Source organism: Crocodylus siamensis, chromosome 3, assembly GCF_052110815.1.
Source record: "Crocodylus siamensis isolate JL-2025a chromosome 3, ASM5211081v1, whole genome shotgun sequence".
In the NCBI taxonomy this organism is placed as follows: Eukaryota; Metazoa; Chordata; order Crocodylia; family Crocodylidae; genus Crocodylus; species Crocodylus siamensis.
In genome coordinates, this window is record NC_143397.1 from 139,020,377 (window position 1) to 139,036,694 (window position 16,318).

General features: G+C 44.3%; 1 long non-coding RNA gene across 1 annotated transcript in view; it reads left to right on the forward strand.

Moving 5' to 3' along the window:
- Positions 1–1,618: 1,618 nt before the first annotated feature.
- LOC149868892 (uncharacterized) overlaps positions 1,619–16,318 on the forward strand; it is a 170,581-nt gene continuing 155,881 nt past the window's right edge. Inside the window, exons 1-2 of the long non-coding RNA XR_016441354.1 lie at positions 1,619–1,742; positions 5,355–5,439. This is a non-coding gene — a long non-coding RNA (uncharacterized LOC149868892). The remainder of the gene's footprint in view (positions 1,743–5,354; positions 5,440–16,318) is intronic.

Below are 16,318 nucleotides of genomic sequence, written 5' to 3' on the forward strand. Positions count from 1 at the left end.
CCGGATCTGCTTTGGCAACTGTGGGAACGCAAAAGATCTGGCTGAGCGAGTTGTCAAGTTTTCTTCACATGGAGTCTGAAGTCAGCTGGGCCCTGACTAAGGATGTGGCAGCCTTAAAAGAGTCTGGGTTTAGTTTGGAAAAGCAGCTGAAGAGCTGGATGCTTTCCAAGCTTTGCAGACTGCTTAAGTGTGCAAAACAGAGTGGTAAATCTCAGGAAAACAAGCTTCTTCGTGCAACTTTAGTGATTCTGCTGGTAAGGCCAAATCCAGAGGCAAAATGTAATGTGATGCCAGCTGGATCCACAGGCTTATACTCTCCCAGTGCTTGGATACCCTTAGTCCTACTAAGGGCATCAAGGATGGTCTCAGGGGTGTGTGTGTGTGTGTTGCTTAAAGTTACAAAAGAGTACAGTAGGAGTAAATGAGTGTAAGAGTCTGGCAAAATTAGTGTACGGAGCCAGTTTACATCACTATGTCCAGCCCCTCTGAATTTGGCCCAGTCTCAGTTGCAAATGAGCGAAGAATGTCCTTTCCAGGTGAATGTGGACACTTCAAATTTTAGTTGTGGAGGGAATTAGGAAAGTATTTGGGGGAGGGACGGGAGGTTAGCATAATCTGGCTCTAAAAATGGGTGAAGGTTCAGGACGAGGATGGTTTCTTATTCCATCTGAGTGTGTATGTCCTTTGCTCTGCTAAGAGTGGTGTTCTGCAAGTAAAGCCTTTCTTGATCCTCTTGCTGTCTCAAGTGTGGACAGTTTGCTTGGCAATTGTCTGCTGCCTGCTGCAAAAGCAGCAGTACAATTGTCAAGGATATAAACTAGCTGCAAAGGCAACGTGCAGCACAGCTCATTTGGAGGCTGCATATTCACAGGTGATCTTTCAGTCTGTACATTTTCCAGTGGAGTTGGCAGCTGTTTGTGTGGTGTACGCTTGGATGACTATCCAAAGAAGGAACTGGGCGGGCGTTTATCCAGTTGAGGCAGTTTTGAGGAGCTGAAGCAGGAAGGAAAATTACCACCGTTGACATCTGTTGCTCCCTGCAGGTCTCTCTTATTATAGCCTGGCAAGATGTCAAAGTGCACAGATATGACCCAGAGCTCTTATACCACTTGGCTGTTCAGTTTCCAGTACCACCCCTTTGGCACGGGCAGGAGGGGCAATCCCATTTTTGGCATAGCAGGAAATCCTGGTTCTTGCTATCATCAGGTGGTTAATGCATAGTTATATTACCCGTAACAGATGCCAGTAATACCTGCACAGGTTCACTCAGAAAAGAACGGAGGTAGCATACAATGGTCCCCTTTTACATGCGGTAGCAAACCTGGCTTGAGAACAGCAAGTAGACGTGGCGTTTACCTGTAGGTTAACAAAATGGTTGTGTAAATTGACATGTGCCCTTCAGAGGTGGTTGGTTAACTCAGGGGAAGGTCTACTAGAGTGCTCCTTATTACAGGTTTCCATGCATCTTGGGGCTCCATATGCTTCCAGTTTATTAATAACAATTATATCACACTGAAGCTCTTTGTCCTGTCGGGACACTTGAGAACCCAACTCTATGTTTAGCCTTCCCCAGCATAGGCCTCGTGCTCTCCGAGAAGCACTGCGAGCCCAGGGTTCAGTGGCCTGGAGTGTGTGTCAGTAGCTTGTGAGGGCAGAATGCTATGTATTTTTCCGAGAACATTTGTCCCACTTCAGCTTGCCAAGAAGAATGCAGTCTGGTGTAGGAGCCATGCAGAACAGTGGTAAATATTTGTCCCTTGTGGATCTGCCTCTTGTATTGCATCTTGTATTGTGACATATTTGTTTTGTTTTTTTGGTTGGAGTCTAGTTTCTTGATGTCATTCAGAAGAATATAATGCTTTAAAGAGCTGATTTATTGGGGAGAGCTGTGGAGAAAGGCAAACAAATAGCAATATCCCTTATGCCTCTGAATTAACACCTTTTTGTTCTCCTTCTTTGTCCAATCTTCCAGAGGCTTGCACTACAAACAGCATATCTGCTGGTGCTTTTCAAATTCTCTCTTGGGAAATTCCCCTTCATTCTCTCTTGGGAAATTCCCCTTCTTGCTCTGTGCTTTTGTCATTGTTTCAGTAGCCTGTCACCGCAACCTTGAGAGAGAGGACTTTGGTGATACACTGAACACACAGGACCAGCTGTACTGCTTTCCATCTCCTGACATGTACCGGTAGACTTCTAGAATTGTGCTTTTCTTCCTTTCCTCCCCACATTTACATGTGAATCTCATACAAGGTTCTTGTCATGATTACTGTTGCTGACTGCTCTGCCCTGCTAAGTCAAGTTTACTACAGGAAGGACTAGGAGTAGCAATGGCTTCAGCTGGCAGAAGGCCCCCTCAATGATTTTTGCATCCTGTCAGCCCAGCTGAGGGGACTGGAAACAGCAGAGAAACTTTAAATATTTTACAGACTCTTGGGGGTGGCGGATGGAAGGCACAGGGAGGAAGGGAATGGGAGTGGGAGATGTGGCATAGGACAGTGATTCCCAAACTTTTTAGACTGCGGACCGGCAAACTGTGGACCAGCATACTGCAGAATGGAAGTGACCGGCAGCCCACCCTTTTTTATACTCAGTATAAAAAGTGCTTGGATAAAAGGGTGGGCTGCCGGTCCGTAGGAGGGTTGGCTGCTGGACTGGAAATCTGGAACTGGCCCTGGGATTGGTTACCTTCGGCATAGGAGAAGGGATGGAAAGTCAAGGGCAAGAGAGGAAAACAGCCGAGGGTAGAAGGGAAAGACTGGGCTGAAGCTGAGAGAGAGCTGTAAGGGCCTGGTAGACTGGAAAAAGAGAGGAACAGGGATCTATTCCTTGGGCCTAGTCCAAGATTTGCCCGTTTTTAAACAAAATACCCAACTAGGGCACAATTGTGGGCAACTGTTTTTAGAGTTATGAATTACTGAAGCACTTGCTCTCTGGCTCTGCTCTTTGACCTTCTCTGCCTGGAGAAGTGAAGCAGATCAAAAAGAGACCATGCTTTGCCTGTGCCCAATGTGTTGCCTAGCTCTGTGCGCTTCTCTCCTGCACTCTCGCTTCTGTACGGCTCTGACAGACAGAAGCAGAGAACTGAGGAACCACAAGCTCTACCCCTCCCTCTTAGCAGCCTGAGCAGTGGTTTTACACTAGCTAGACTGGTTCAGTGACTCATCCCACTAGCAAAGCAACTTTGTCACTTAAGGCTATGACAAGCTTTGGCCTCAAACAAAGGTTTGTATGAAACACAGGCTTGTTATGAGAAAATTATGAAACTGGGTGTACAATTTATTTTCTACCTGCATAGCAAAATCTCTCTCTCTTTCTCTCATGCGCATATACACCCCTGGAACATCTTGAATAGGGACCCTTTAGGTAATTTGACAGTAGTTCTCAGGACACTGGGACACAATCTAGAAAGTTTATACTGTCCAAGTGAAACAAGAATACATTGTCCTTTTATCCTGGCTAGGAAGAGTTATTCAGAAAGCCAAAGGCAGAATCAAGTTTAGACTGGTATGGACACAAGTGGCTTCTGGTTTCTTTCATCAGTCCACATGATCATTTTAAAACCATCTCCATATCCTATTTTTTCTTTCACCATTTCTTTCTATTCAGAAGTGTGTCTGGCATGCCAGTTGTTTTCTGACAGTGTTTGATGAAGGTTTGTTTGCATCCCAGTGGACATGTAAGAGTTAGGGTCAGGCTGACATGAATAGAATGCTGCATGGCAATATTTGCAGCTGTGTGCTACTCTCCTGTTGAGCACTGGAGCAGCAGCAATTAGGATTCAGGCCAGTGCCTTTAGAGAATAATGGTTACTTGAAAATATTAGAATAATTCAACTTTCTGCAGTTGCTAAGCAGGAAAAAAGTAAACAAGGAAGAATAAGTTCAGGGAGTGGTGTTTTTGAACTGGCATAGTCAAGAAGGGCAATAAAAAAAAAAGATCCCTGGAAATCATGCCTGGATGAGTCTTCAATTCCATCTCCCTGCATGGAGCAGGATTTTCCTTCACAAAAGCCGTTCTAGCTTTAAATCATCTACCCTTGTTCTACTGTGCCAAAGACCTCCCTCAGAGGATAATTTCATTGTTTATGTGCCCCTGCTGTAGAGATTTGCTTCTAAAGTTCAGGGTATAATTTTTCTCTGTTATGATCCAATCTATTTCTCCAATCTCATTGGCTTCCATTGGAGCTGTTAGTGCTGTTATGCTCAGCATATCCAGCCATAATTAATGCTCACTAGGTTATTCCCTGTCACTGAAAATTCCATCAAATTGCTATTTCCCGTCCTACCAGAAAATCATCCTATTTTCATTTCAGTGGCAACTTGCAATTATATGCGTAGATTCACAGGTTTTAAGGCAGAAGGGAACACTCTTTCAATCCATTTTGAACACTTGATCATGGTTTTTCATTGAGTAATTCTGGCAGTGGAGGATACTTATTCTTTCTTTCTTTATAAGAGCACATGATAAAGCTCAAAAACTTCTGGTTGTACCGGAGCATGTTTTTTTAGAAAGTTGTTAATAGCTGATTTGAGGTTCTCAACTGATGAGGCATTTACCAGTTCCTGTGATAAGGTGTCCCAAGGATTTGTTGTCCTTGCCATTAACTTGTATTTTCTTTGGAGTTGGAAATCTTTTGACTTCATTTTTCAGCCATTAGATCTTATAATGCCTTGGTCTGTTAGATCAGGGGCGGGCAACTATTTTGGGTGGAGGGCTGCTTACTGAGTTTTGGCAAGCCATCGAGGGTTGCATGACAGGCAGCCAGGAGCAGATAAATATTAATTTGCTAAATTTTTTAGGGGCCCTGTGGGCCAGATAGAATGGCCTGGTGGGCTGCATCCGGCCTGCAGGCCGCATTTTGCCTACCCCTGTGCTAGATGAGAGAGCTCCACTAGTATCAGATATGAGAAAAATTGACTAAATTCAAAGGTCCCAAAGAGTCATAGGACTCTAAATACAAACAAGGGTGTGAACTTTTCCTCTACGCTGTTCCTGTTAAGATTTGTGAGTGACACATATTTTTTTCACCATGTTGAGAAGAAATGAAGGGAACAGAACAGGAGGTAGGAGTAGAGTGGGCCTGATCTCTCCCTGCTTCCCTGGAATGGTTTTGGAGAGTGAACTAAATTGGAGGAATTCAACTTTGTAAAGCATATCCAAAAGTTAGCAGGTCATTCCCACTATGCTGTAGCATCAGTAGAGAACTTTGACTTTCTTCCGGAGGTTTGAATGTGGGAGGAGAGAGGGCTGAATGGCAGGTCTAATGAAAGCTAGTCACAGTTCTGTACTGAGCTTTTACAGCACATGTCTTGGGTTATGTACTGTATTTTAATATGTGACTTATTGATTTTTAGAACAATGTCACAAAATGCATGATGAACAGTGGACAAACAAAATTGAAGTCTTTGCAAATTTTTCCTGGACTCTTCCACATCCCTGGTACGTACTGTTTCTCTTGGGTTGGGTGTGCCAGTCATATCCATATCTGTTTCCTTTGGCTAGGGGAGAAGTTGAGCCCATGAAATACTTCAGTTGTCTTTCTCTGCTTAATAAGATGTTCATATAGAATCAACTTCTTCAGCTTCTTGGCTTAATTTTGGTTCATGGTAAGATATTATTATGCCATGAGGAATATCTGCTTTTGTGCCCCCACACCCCAACTCCCACCAGCTTTTAATACACTTGGGCTTGAACTAAAAATACTGCATCTAAGCATTCCTGAGGCTCGGGACAAATTGAAATAGTCTCAGTCACAATGGTATGAAACGCTCCTGATGGAGGTCAGCCTGAAGTGCGATTGTTCTCCACCAGTCTCTGGCAAGTATGTGGTTCATTGGATACCAATGGCAGCTTGTATAAGTTTAAACCATCTAAAGACTACCTGAAATTGTCCTGGGATCAAGCTTGTTGAAAATACCAGAGGAACTAGGGAACCATAATTTCTTCTCATCTTGATCAGAGCAGATCTCAGTACAGAAGAGAATCTTAGGGCACAAGTCTAAAGCTGCAAGCCAGTTTTCTGAAAGGAAGAAAATGTACTTTGTTACTGTGCAGAATTCCTTTAAGTTCTGACCATGTTGCAACTAAACCCAAGGTCAGAGGGAAGACTGGACCTCCCTCTAACACTGCAGCAAAGTGGCTACATGGAGTTCTCCTGTGTGGTCTGCCGCAATTCACACCTTTGTTACATAGGTGCAACCTCTGCAGATGCCAGACTGCAGCATGGCTGTTCACACCGGGATGGAGCAATGAACTCCAGAAATTCTTCAGGTAGTACTAGAAGTGAAGGAACTACAATCCGTTCTGTTTTATGGACATGAGGGAAGGGGGTTTGTCTCCTGACAAGCTGGCAATAGAGCTATCAGCTGGACAGAGCCTGGGTGCATTCTCATCACAATGGGGAGCCTTTTCTCCAAGTGCAGCGTACTCTCACATCAAGGATACAGAAAGGGCTTGGCTCCTTGTAGAGTGCTGGCACAAACAGCTCCCTGAAACACTGGCAAGTTTTAAGGTTTTGTCAGATGGGAGCAGTGGTGGAGAAAAGAAAAGTGAAAGCAGATGTTTTCCCTTACAGTTTCTTCATATTCATGCAAGAGGGAAAAAAATAGACAATAAAAATGTCATAACTCCTGATCCCTATGACTTAGAATTACTCCATGATACCTAGTGTTGTAAATCCTCACTTCCATCTCTGCAGCTGTGGGTTCTGAAGGGGTAGGGCCATTGTGGCACTTGAGGAGTATGTGTTTTCACATGTTTGTGAGTATAAGCTGGAGGAGGAAATAATTCTAGAGTTAAAAGCTGTTACACTGCTATAGGATCTGCTGCATGTAGAATTTATTTGGTGATATATCAGTAAGAGTGTGCTGATAGTGATTCGTGCAACTGGAAATCTTGGGTGTTGTCTGTGATCGCAGTGTCTATGATTGCAGTTGTCTATGATCGCTTCTCGGCCTCTTGAAGGCTCAGATCAGGTGTAGACACACCTGAACTAGCCTTAAGCAGTTAACAGCATCTCATCATGTAAGTCTAGCAACCTGTGTTGAGCTCTGTGCTGCCACAGCTAGACTGTTAACAGTCTGTGAGCTAAGCTGGTTGAGTCTACTCAGCTCACTGCAAAGCATATGACCCTTTATTCTAAATGGCTTTGGTAACAAATGGTAAAAGACTAGAAAGATCGAGAAAAATTTGAATTCAGTGAATTCACTTTTTACATCATAAAGCCTGCACACCATATTCTGAATTCAGACACTTAAACAATATTGAAGAGTGCAAGGCAACCATATTCAAGAATATATATGTGAATGCCTGTGTGTCTCAAGTCAGAAAGAAATTTAAACAGAAAGGTTGCTTGCAGACGTTAAAAAACCCCTCCAAAACGGCGCTTTACTTCAAACTTGGCGTGCTCCTGTGCCAAGTCCAACGCATGCCCAGAAGAGGCATCATATTAGTTGGACCTGGCTCACCCAACATCTGTATAAATTGGTCACTTCAGTGGGGGTTTTTTAGCACTTTTATTTAATAGCTGATTGAATCAGCTTTAGATAAAAAACCCCCAAAGCCCCACTGAAGCGCCCAATCTATACAAATTCTGCAGAGCTGGGTCAAAGTAACATGCTGCTTCTTCCTTTAAAGGGCATTTTTTTGTTTTTAGACATCTGCAAACAGCCAAAATGTCTAGGCCTAGGGAAATCTGTGTTTGTAACGCACAAGAACTTATAGTGTGATCACAGTATAGGAAGCGGAGTGTCTTTCTTGACCGTACCTACCTTACATAAACATATTTCCTCATGTACCTGCAATTCAGGTGAGATAGGAAGTAAAAACAGTCCATAATCTGATAAGAATTATATCAACATACCATTTTCTCTTTTTGGCTTCTGTAGAGGGAGTTGGGCCTGAGCCACTAGTTTGGTTGTGGATTGGAGTTTTTCCTCAGACACAGAGGTCACTTAGATATCCTACAAGCCTGTTTTTGATTTCAGGAATACAAGCCAGTTAGGGCAAGTATTTTAGTATTCAGTACATGGTATAAGTCACTACTACTACTATTAATCAGTAACTAGGAGTGTAGAATGGATAGAGTTGTGCTGTGTTTCTCAAATTTGGGTAATGTATTCCCATGGATGTGCAGTGAACTTCTAGAAGGTGTGGGAGGGGAAGGAATAGGAAACTGGAAGAGGGGAAAGGAGGAAATGAAAATGGAGGCAAAGGAAGGAAAAAAGAAAACAACAATAACTGTACCATATATTTTGGATTGTTGAATGGATTACTATGTGGTTGTAGTGACAAAATATTAACTATTCTGCAACAGAATCATAGTATACATGGCTGTGTAAGAAACTTTAAAAAGTTTGGGAACCAGTAGTTTGGGAGCTAGTGGATTGGAGGTTAGACTGGTATTCAGGAGACTTGGGTTCAGTTTCTAGGTTAGCTATAGACTTTCTTGTGTCCTTAAACAAGCTACTTTACCTAGCATATGTCTCCCAATGCCATGAGGTGCTATGACATTAAAACCCATTAACAGTTGTATAGTGTTCAGATATTATAGTCATGGGGAGCTGCATAAGTCCCTAGCTAGAATGACTGGCTTTTTTAAAGTAATTTTTATATATATGTCCTAAATTTGGTGATATGAATTAAAGCTACAGCTGACAGAGCACTTTGAACATGCTCTGTGGGGCAGGCAAGTGTGCGCATGTGAGAATTCCAGGGGAGACAGATGAGTCTTAGCAGAACTAGGGGCTTTATTGTGCGTGCTTCTGTTTCTGTCCCTACACTAGTACAGTACTTTTAAAGCCATTAATAAAGGCTTTTATTAGTTTGGAAACTGTCCTTGTTCTGCAGAGGCTTTTGTTTGAGAGTGTTTGTTTTCTTCTCCTCCCCTTGATAGGTTTTGTTTTAGGACAGAGTAGAAGGACTCCTCCAGGATTCAAAAATATTCATGCTGCGATGCAAGTACTGGGAGAAGAGAAGAGTTTGCTGTGGCAACCTGATTAGCTGGGGTGAAATGGTGGTGAGAAAGAGAGTAAGAGAGCACAATGTTCTTTTCTTTTTATGGAAAGTGATATATCACTGTAGACCACAGTAATCCAAGGTCTGCTCTTTGCTACTTAGTGATTTGCAGACAGGCTCCATTTGTGCTGCACTGACCATTTATGCAGCTGTGGTGGACCTGGGGATGTCAATTAATCATGATATATGCTATGAGTATACCTTATGCGAGATGAAATCCATCATCCAATTAAGTTTCAGTGTATGTAGATGAACTTTATATTGTATGAGTATACATTTGTACTTAATATAGTAGTTCTTACTCTACCTGGGCTGTTATGGAACAGCAAAGAATTTTAGAAACACTGACCAATCCATCCTTGATGGTATTATACCTATTTTAGAGATGGAGAAAATGAAGATTACATTTAAATATTTATAATTTATTTTAATTATTGAGTGTTGTACAGACACAGAAGAAAGTAAAGTCACTGATCCAAAGTCCTATCTGTGTAGACAAGGACAGAAGATGCCAATGTCCATGTCAACCATGGTTGATCCAGTAGGCTCACCTTCACTCAGTCAACCTCATGGTTTCAAGGCTCTCTTGGGATATGTCTCTGCTGTAGCCCAGTTGAGCATGTCTGAGCCATCTAATCCAGTTAACTTGAGTAACAACAGCAGTCAAGTTGCAACAGCATGATATTCAGTTCAGGTTGTACAAGCCCATTAGGGTCCCTAGGTGCATACCTGGGTTGCTAGTCGATAAGGAAGCTTGGGCCACTGCACGTACAGTGCTATGGCTTCCCAGACTTGGGTAGATTGAAACTACCTGTACTGTAGTCACACCTCCTGATTCCAATGGAGACATACCATATAGGAGACATACCATAACAATAAATGGCCTCACTTGTTCTTGGTAGTGTTGAGGTGATGATGTAGCCATGATGGTGCAGGAAATATGCAAGAGGCAAGAGCTTTTGTGGGTAATATCTAGGGATCTGGGTTTTCCATTCATCATGCAAAAACATGGAAGAACCTGGACTTTCTCATTTTAAGGAGAAAAACCTGGATTTTCTCCTTTAAAAGAGAAAAATGCAAGAAACGGTGGGTTTCCTCTGACAGAGTTCCAGGCTTCAAGGAGCTGAGGGGAGCAGGAGGAGGGCAGTCAGATAGGGGGTACTATATGCATATGCACATGGCTGCCAGGCAGTTTGGAGAGCAGCTTCCTCAGGTAAGTCTGGCGGGGTGGGGGCCAGGGGGAGAAATAAGGCTCCCATAGTGATGGAAAGCTTTGGGGCAGGGCTGGGGCTGCCCAGCCCAGGCAATGCTTGGGGCCCAAGGGCTGGAATATGTGGTTGCAGAGCCTGGGCAGGAAGTGGGATGGGGGCATGGGCAGCTGATCCGGGGGTGTGGAGGAGACTGGCTCCCTGCTGCTATGTGTATACCTTGAGGGGCATGGTGGACACATGTCCCTCAGATTTGTGTGCAGGGCAGAGAGGGGTGTGGGCTGCCCACTGCCCTGCTGCTCTTTCCCTGGGGCCTCTGCAGCCCAGTGGGCATGACGGTGTAGCAGGGCAAAGTGGGGCCGGGCGGGGAAGTTTGGTGCTGTTGCAAAGACCCATGCTGTCCTGGTGAACTGCCCCTTCCTGCCTGGCACTCTGTGCTGCCACCCCTGATGTTGCCGGGTGGGCGGGGGCACCTTACCATGCGACATGGTATTTGCAGCAACAACATTGAGCTTCCCTGCCCAGCCCTGTTCTGCTCTGCTATGCCAGATGCCGCTCGCTGGGCCGCAGAGGGCCAAGGGAAAGGGAAGCAGGGCAGGGAGCACAAGCCTGCAGCAGGCAGCCTGGACCCACCTGCTCCCTGGCCTCTGCTCTGGCCGTGCAGCACGGGGGGAGGCAGAGCCAGGCTCTATGCTCTGCTCCACCTCAGCAGCTGTCACCTCCCATGGGTGACAGCTGGGGATCAGGTGCTGCTGAGTGTGGGCAGAGGGCTGTGGACCCAGGTCCCTGGTCCCATAGCACTGGCAGCTGGGGGCCCCCTCTGGCAGGGTTGGGGGGTAGGATGGTCATCATAGAGGACATTCTGGTTTTCTGCTACTCTGTCCTCTATTGATACGAAACCTGATGTCTTTACGTCCTCTATTTTTCTCTTCAAGAGAAAAATAGAGGATATAAAGACATTTGGTTTCATATCATTCCACGACAGAGGACAACCAGCCTCTGTCCTCTATGATGGCCACCCTACTGGGGGGGGCTGTGGGTGGGGAGTGAGGTCGGCACAAACAGCGGTTGGGGCCTGTCTGTGCGCGGAGTGAGGGGCTTGGGGGATTTTAATCAGAGAATTTGTGGGGTTTTTTAAATCAAACAATTGTGATTTTTTAATAGAGAAAGTTAGGATCCCTGGTGATATCTCTTATGGAACCAGCTGCACATGGCTAGGACCGATTTAGGCAGGCTTTCGGAGATATCACCAGGGATTCTGTTTTTTTCTGTTTAAAAATTGCAAATACACTGATTAAAAAAAACCAAATGCAAACTCTTGGATTCCTTCCCAAGCTCCAACCCCTTTCTCTCTTAGGAAGGAGGAGGTAGGGGGAGGTGCTGGGTTTTCCATTTGTTGGGATGCAGGGAATAGAGGGGAGGGGCTTGTGGGACCTTCCCTATTATAAGCCAGAGTTCAGTAATTTCATCTATATTTGGGCACCAAAATATACAGTGTGACTTTTTTCCATAGGAGCTGAGCAACTGCAGTGACTTCAACCACAGTCTTTTCCCATGCCTTAGCTCTCAGTGTAGGTGCTAAAAAAAATAGTCTTCTACAGGGACTTCTTAAACCCTGACAGTAGCAGGGGGCAAAAGGGAGCCAGTTTAATTTTCTTCACTATAAGTGGTTCAACTTCTTAAATTTGGTTGGAGGAAGGGGTTGCAAGAGTGGATTTTTCTCTTCTCCCACTGTCTGATGAGTGTGGACTCTGCTCCTCTCCTGGAACTCTCTATACCTCCACCCCACCTATCCCCTTTGGCTGCCAGCTAAGCTATGCTGAGCAGGGGGACAGGCTCTGGGGGAGGACAGTGACAAGACACAGCTGCTAGCTGCTCCTTAGCAACTGTGAGCAGTCCTGTGAGCAGAAGCAAATCTGTCTGGGGCTGGATAGATGGAACTGTACTCTGCATCTTTTCATCTGGCGATGGAGCTGCTGCTTCAGTGGGCACCTCTCCACCCTGGATACCTTTTGCAAACAAACTCCTGTAGTATACGAAATAAGTGGAAAGTCTAGGCTGATGAGAGAATCTGGAATTGGCTGTTGCTACTTGGAATATTTTTGGTGGTGCTTAATGTTGGGTGTCTCCCAGAGCAGTTCAAAAACAGAGACCGAGAGTCATGGTTCTCTGTTCTCCCTCTTCGCCAACTTGTGCTGGCACTCAGGACCCATAAATTGGTGGGTTTCCCTGTCAGAGTAACCTCCTTGTAGGAGGAGGATTCCTTGACATAAAGCTGATGAAGCAAGCCTACTTTACTTATCTTCCCAAACCCACTGTATAAATTGGGGCAAACAAAGTACTGGAAGATTAATGTAGGTGGGGGCCTAGGCTGAACTATGCTCTGTGCTGCTGGAAAGATTCATGAGTTATAGCTCCAAGGGAGTATAAATTAGCCCTGGGACTTCTCTGAGCTATGATGGTTATGGTGCTGGTCCTGGAATCCAAAGGTGACATAAAGTTGCTCCTTTTATGGGAAGATAGAGAATTGTATCCTTCAACAAAGAGAATTCAAGGTCCCCAAAGGCTTGAAATCACAGTGGGCATAAGCTATGGAGTGAGAGAGGTTTGTGGAGGTGTGAGGGGTGGTGGTTTGGTAAGCAAGTGCAGCAGCAGCATCCATAATAATTTGCCATTATTCAAAATGGTCACAGAGGAAATGAAGCAATGACAGTTTTTTTTTCCACATAGTTGGCCTCTTGTAAGAATTCTCTTTCATTTTCTGAGCAATTTCTATAGCCCCTATAAAATGTCTACACCGCTTTTCATTCCTTTTTTTCTACACAAAGGAAATAGAAAGCACCCATGAGACTTTATTGGAAATACTGCATGTATTCTGGGAACCAGAAAGGGAAAAGAGCTAGTTAAAGCAGTGACAACATTGGCACAAGAACGAGCGGGCATAAGTTGCTCACAGATATATATATATACAGGAGACGAATAGAGTGTTTCTAGTCATCGGCGGGGTGAGGTTCTGGAACAAACTTCCCATAAAGGTAGTAGGATGATCATCCAGGTAGTTTTAGGGTGGAGCATGATAAACTTATGAAGTGGATTATATGATGTGGTTGCCTGCAATACAAGGGCTGGACTCTGACCCAGGAAGTCCCTTCTAGCCTCACGTCCTGCATGACCGTGAAGTAGATATCAGTGTGAGCCTTTGCCAAACGCTGGTGCAAAAGCAGGCTTATGTTTCATCCACTAGAACACAGGAATGTATTGAGGCATAGCGGCGGGATAGAAACTTGGGCTGAGGCAAATTTTTGCATATTCCTGAGGCAGAGAGCCCAAGCAGTCATGACTGATACAGATGTGTGCTGGAGGGTGGCAGCTCTTCTCCATTCTTCACTTCTCTCTCCGAACGGCCCCTTCACTGGCAGGCTAAGGAAGTAAAGGTGTCCTCGGCAGACAGCATCTTAGCCTTTTCTGCTTTGTAGCTGGCATAAGCCTGCAGTATGGGTTTCTGGTGGTTACTTCAGATCGGGGTTTGTTTGTTTTTGGAAGAAGCAGGACCAGGAGCTGATTGCTCTGTGGTTGATCGTGCTCCCTGGCTGGAATTGGGGAACGTATCTTGCATTTTATGGCTCGCTTGTGTCCTAGCACTTGATTGGAACAAAATGTGGTCCCTGCCTCGTATCCACTGACGCTCCAGTCAAGCTGTGCGCATTTTGTTCCTGGCTCAGGCTGGGAACAGCCTCTGGGTTTAACCCATAACTTCAAACATCTTTCCGGGTGTGCCTGTCATTTGAAATCCCTCATATTCCATTAGGAACTGCAAATATGCCTAAAAATATTGGCAAAGTGATTTTAAGCTGCTGATAGAAATCTGAACAGAGCCACTGCCCTTTTGTTTCTGATCTGGCATTTTGTGGCACACCTGCCAAAAATGTTGCCCCCCACTGGTATAGTTCCTGTATAGAATTCTGTCTTTCTGTATGGATGATTCAACAGAGGATGAAGCTGCACTAGTCTACACTTGTTTCATGGGAAAATGCTACAGTTTACCTTTTTGGCAGTTCATTATTATGTGGTATTCGGGACTTAACACATCTTTAGTAGCCAAGCTGTTAGAACTGAATTGCAGAGAGGGATAAAGTGTATATCCAGGGGGGTGGCATCAAGTTTCCTTGCTGCTTGCCAAACAAACAAAGTTGCAGCAACGAGTGGTCCAGCTTTGTGTGTATTGGGGTATTTCTTTCTGTTTTCATTGCACAAGGCAGAGAATGAGCTATGGAATGAATAATTCACTCGGGGCCTTCATTCAGCTGTTAATCCAAGGGTGTTTGCCAGTGATCTAATTCTTCCTTGTATCCCTAGGACAATAGGGAGGGTGGTGGATGGCTTGCTAAAGATGAGACGTTACAGCATTTTTATTCTTGCCACATGATGATACATGGCTGCATTGTCTATGAGTAGGTGCTTAGTTAACAATAGCTTTTCTCTGGGGGAATCGTTTTTTTCTTTCTGTTTTCAGTAGTCTCTGTTCTTCAGCCTTTTATGTCGGTTTTTTTTTTGTTGCTAATTGGGGCATCCTGTTAACTGGAAAGAGAGTATCTTTAATACTGCTGCCCTCTAATGGTGAAGTGTATCTATGACCATTGTTATATATTATTCAGTGAAAAATTCATCTAGCCCGTGAGTTTTCAAGCATTTTTAGAACACAAGGCACATCTTTTGTAGAAAGTACTGAAGAACCATCTTCTTTCCCTTTTGTGGTACTAAGGACCTCTTTCCTTCCTCACAATGGCACAGATCTCTTCCCTTTCCCCCTCAAGCTTGCCATCAGTTAGCATCCACATACCAACCAGAGTACAGCAGCTGCCTGTTTGATGTATATTAACAACCTTTTTGTGGAGTTTAGAAGGGTGGACCAAGGAATAAAGTCAGCACCTTGAGCTCAATCAGCACTCAGCTTGCCCCAATAGACTTGCCGACCACCATTTTGAGATTCACAGCATCTTGGAGAGAATTCAGGCAGATCTGTTTGTGAAACACTTTATTGCACTAGCTGACTCACATTGTGTCAACTTCTAGTTTAGTACCAGACGTGTACTAATAATGCCTGCTCTATTCTCAGAAAGCTATCAGTGGCCTGCCCCAGTTGTTGACTTAAAGGGATTATGCTTTTTTCCAAGCAGAGCCCACACCGCTCATTGCTGAAGAGTTTGAGGCTGTTATCTGTGGGTAAGGTACAGTGTGTTACACTGTCCAGAACACTTGCACAAACAGGTTCCGCAGAAACACCCACCAAACAGTAAAGCTTTGAAATGGCCTGAAGGTATACTGACTGATTTGTAGAAGAACAATAGAAAAAGAAAGAGAACTAGAGACATCTGCAGACTTAAAGTTAATGATTGGTAGAGCGTGGAAGACGGTAGTGAACTTAGTCCATTCCTCTAGCAATTAATCTAGCATCTCAGTGGGGAACAAAGGTCACATGTTGACAGGGAAAATGGAAGGTGAATTATGGTTAAGGACTGAAGAGGGCTTTTTTTCTCTTCTTGTCTGAAAGTTATGAAACTAAATTCTATGGATCTGATTCTAACTTCATTTAGATTCTTCTGACATCTTGACTTCAGTGATACCGCTGCCTTATTTACTCTAATATGAATCAGAACCAGGGCAACTTAATCAACTTCTGGAAAGATTGGGTAGTATTGTTTTCATTGTATATCATGCTCTTTGATGTGCCGTCTTCTACCTCCCTTTCTCCCAGAAAGAACAAATTCAGATGTTTATGTATAAAACCTACTTTAGGCCCAGGTTTATACATTTTGGGGAGTTCGGCAGAAATCCTGGCCTTGCTGAAAGTCGGTGAGAGTTTTGCCATTGACTTGAACTGCCACAGAATTTCACCCTAGTGGTTTTGTTGCTTTCAGCTTTCCAGCTGGACTGAAGGGCTGTCACAAGATTCCTAGGCGGAAATAGGAATTTTGAATCTCAAAAGCAAGCTTTTTACTATTGTAAACATTTTTGTGGAAAACGATAAGAAGAATCCCACATCAGCAGAAGTCACATGTTTTGCTAGCTTTGCCTTTAAAAGGGGCATGGGGGAA